Here is a 4,414-nt window from a genome sequence, read left to right on the forward strand (position 1 = left end):
ATGAGCTGTATGAGCTTTACAACGATATAGACATAGTGCAGCGAATTAAAATTCAGCGGCTCCGCTTCTTGGCCAATGTCGTTCGGATGGACAGAAACGCTCCTGCTCTGAAAATATTCAACGCGGGCCGCGATGCTGGTAACAGAGGAAGAGGAAGGCCTCCTCTGCGTTGGAAAGACCAGGTGGAGAAGGACTTGGCTTCACTTGGCATTTTCAATTGGCGTCAGTTAGCACAGAAGAGAAATGACTGGCGTGCTGTTTTGGACTCGGCCAAAATCGCTTAGGCGGTTACAGCGCCAAATAAGAAGAAGAAGATAAATTGGGAACCATAATTCACATGAACTTGAAATTTGGTATGCAGACATACATATATATGGGAGTCGTTTAGAGTAAAATATATATAAATGAGTTTGTAAAAGGGGATATTTAAAACTATGTCTTACAGTCTTTAGACCATTTCGAAACGGAAAGATTAAATCGTTTTTTTTTATCCCGCGAAAAATGTTCATTCATAATGAATAAATCTCATTCCGAAATAAGCATTCTACCGGAAAAGTGCAGCTATACTAAAACAGCTAAGCGAATAGGCAGATAAACGGAATGTACCGAATGAATGTATTAATAATGAAACAAGATTTGTAGTACAGAAAATTAGGAAGCACGATAAAGCTAAAAGTATGGTTCATAAGGATGCCTTAATTTAAACATAAAGAAAATAGTTTGTCTTCTTTAATTTATGCTGAACTGAATATTTGTACTACTTTTTTATATTTTCATTTGTTTACCCCGAGCGACGTCGGGTGCTCTGCTAGTCTATGTATATAAAAATGAAATGTCTTTTGTATGACCGCAATGCCTGACCAAACGGCTGAACCGATTTCGATTCTGTAAAAAGCGCTTTTTTAGAACTTCTGGGCAGAAGGTTTTTCGATAAAAAAATTTAAACTTTTTGTTATTGTTGCCAAAAAATTAAAAAAGCTGGGACGTCACGATTTCTCAATTTCATAGAGTTTTGCGTATATTGTATGTCACTAAACTATTAAACGGCTAGACCTATTTGGTTCATATTTGGAACAAGTGTCAGCAACTTGAAAGAAAATATTCCGACTAAAACTTTTATCGCTAGGTTGCGCTCTTGTCGGGATATTCCTAAAAACTGCATTTAGTTGCATCATATTCATATTTAGAACATATGTAAGCCAATTGAAAATAAATATTTGGACTAAAAACGTACTAGATAGGTGGCATTCTAGCCGAAATATTCCTAAAATGTTTATAAACTGGGAGAATGATACATATCTATATATATGTAAATATGCCACAATAAAATGTTGAAATCTCTTTTTTGAGAGCACTAATATATCTCTAAAACTAATTGCGCTGGGGAACTGAAACTTGGCACGGATGCATTAACTGTAAATACCCCACTTATGGCGAAAAGAGGTAGGCATTGGATAAGGGGGCGTGGTACCTCCCACACAAACTGAACTTCTCATATCGCTTATCCCTGGAACCGCTTATTCTAACGTCCTGAAATTTTACACAGCTACATATGCTATTAATACCGTGCTCACGATGGAAAGTGGAAGGCATTAGTCGAAATATATAGAAACCCCATGTGTTTGGTCTGCTTTAGCCCTATGTTTATTTTATACAAATTTACTTTTCAGATGCCTAATGAAATTGTGTAAGCGCTCCTTTTTTCTGACGGCCTCATAGACCCTTAATGCGATCTTGCATTTATCTACGATTGACGAAATTGCTCGGGGCGACGGTTATTGCAGCAGTAAGACTGGATCGACAAGGAAAGATTCGACTACATCCGTACAAGGAGAAACACGGTAGGTAAATCAAATGCTTCATTTTAACGATATTCAAGAATGTACAAAAAAACGTTTCATCGTTTGGGACAGCGAGAACTCTTGGCCCTCCCTTAACAGAAAACGTAATCTGTGCTGTTGAGTGTTCTTATAAGGACTTTTATTGGCTTACTCATTGGACCAATGTTGTAGTAGCAAGATCATAGAAGATTATGCGCGCTTGGCAGATGTTTCACCAGTGGAAATAAGACCATCGGTAAAGCGCATGACATCAAAAGCGTTTAGTATTCCATATGGCATCACAGCGCTGAAGCGGATTCTGCTCTTTAGTCGTTTCAACATTTTTTCTTTACAGACCGTTTTTGCTTTTAAACGCTATTTTTGCAATGGTCCACGCAAAAGTTCTTATTAAGCGCCGCGAAGCAAGTGGGAATTGGCTAGTCATCATATAAAAATTTAAGATTATTGTTAATTTCTTCATGATCCAATGATCGGATTTAAACTAAATTAGTATGGGACCACTTGTGAGGTAACACCAGTATTGTGTGTCTACAAATAATTAGTAAGTAAGGTCAGTAATGTAAACACACATGTGACTGCAATATTATATAATAACGTTCTTAACAACAACGTTAAGAATGCAAGCAAAAAGAGTTATGACTCATATATATGTCACAAATTGGGCAAAGCGTTAGCGGCCACTTGCTTTGTAGAAACGATCATATTGCAGCTTGCACATGTGGGTCACTTTTGTGAAGACATTTGTAGTGTTGTATTTCCTCAAGACGATGAACTTTGTAGAGCAACTGTGAAACAATTGGTTTCACAATTGATATTTCTCAATATATGAGAAGTCAATATAAATTTAATTAGAGTAAAAGAAAAGCAATGATACTTTACTACAAGAACATTTAGAAAATGCAAAACTACAAAATGATAAATTATGATTGGTCACAATATGAAAATTTTGGAAAAGTAACCTAAAATTGGGAGTGTCTTAGATTTAAGGAGAAGTGTAAAATTTATTATAAAAGCAGTGTTTGTGCACTGAAATAAACAGACTTGTTTTGAATCAAGAATCGGCAGCATTGCCTCGTTTTTTCTAACTTGTCTCATCAATAAAAATAGGCCTTGAGGCCATCATCCTTTTAGCGTGGCTCGCTTAAAAGCCAAAATTTAAAAATACCTAAAAATAATAATAAAAAAAAGTAAACATAACATGGCGATCATGCCAAATTGGCACTATAATAACTCTAATAAAAACAAATAAATTTAAATAAAAACTATATTCATGACGCAGCAATATTCAAAAGAAGATCTGGACAACCTGTTTGAACAGCTGAACCACCCAAGATCCTACGAAGAAGAAAATATAGATGATGAATATGTCCCTGAAGCACTGACGACAACATCATCCACACCAATATCAAAATACGTCCCGACTTCGCTCACGGCTGGACCTAAGCCACTAACAATAGAAGCTTACAGAAAAAGACAAATTGAAACCATAGCACAGAGCATAGTGCACCAAAACGAAAAACCCGAGGAGGTAAGGCGGAGAAACTACGAAGGAAGATTGGTGAGCTTCACAGGGTAATTCCATTAGCTACAGGAGAGAACAAACGAAAATTAATTGCGGAACTAATAGAATTGAAGAAAAATCAACATAAACAAGATAACAACTGAGGTATGGTTTGGACAATTGTACTTCCAAAAGCCAAAGAACAGCAGCAGAAAATCACCATGAACAACAATAACAACAATGGCAGCAGCAGCAACAATCTTTTAACAAAGAATATAATAGGATTTATTTCGATTGCTTTTATATTAATTATAATCATATATTTTATAAATAAGCATTGTAAGACTTATGTTAAAAAACAAATAATTAAAAATATGAATTTAAATAATAGTGTTAAAAAAATAAATAAAAAATAATAAAATGTTTATATATATAAAATAACCTAAATATATATATAAAATAAAATTTGAAAATAATAATAATTAAATTTTACTTAAATGGAGATGAAAAAGTTTGTAACAATATGCTTTTATCAAGGATGTTTTGTTAAAATATTTTATTTTGTTAAATAAATATTGTCTAACTGCCAGAACAAAATAAAAGACATAGGAAAAGTTAAATATGTCATGTATTATAGTTGTTTTAAATGTGATGCATTCAGAGTAAATATTGTAAAAAGAAAATTTGAAATTCTTGATTTAAGAATGGTATGTGCTTAGTGTGCATAAAATAAATATTTTAAAATAATATCTATCATAAATGAAAATTGTACATAATAAATAAATGGAAATAGGATATGCTTCGAAGATACTTGCGAATTTAAAAAAGAGTCCAAACAGAACTTATACAGACGAATACATAGACAAGACTTTAAATGACTTATTAAATGTACGACAGAAAATAGTAAAAAACAAGTAAGAGCAGCGCTGTCTTCGGCTATGCCGAAGGCTTCATACCTTTCATGAACATCTGCAAATTTTACTTTGACAGATTACTGCTTTTGAATACATCTGCATACATCGATAGAGGAGTTACATACTTATATAAAAAATCGCATCTAAACAATCAGAGG

This window comes from Rhagoletis zephyria, unplaced genomic scaffold, assembly GCF_001687245.7.
Source record: "Rhagoletis zephyria isolate East Lansing unplaced genomic scaffold, Rhagoletis_zephyria_1.1 Rzeph_scaffold_00608, whole genome shotgun sequence".
Classification (NCBI taxonomy): Eukaryota; Metazoa; Arthropoda; class Insecta; order Diptera; family Tephritidae; genus Rhagoletis; species Rhagoletis zephyria.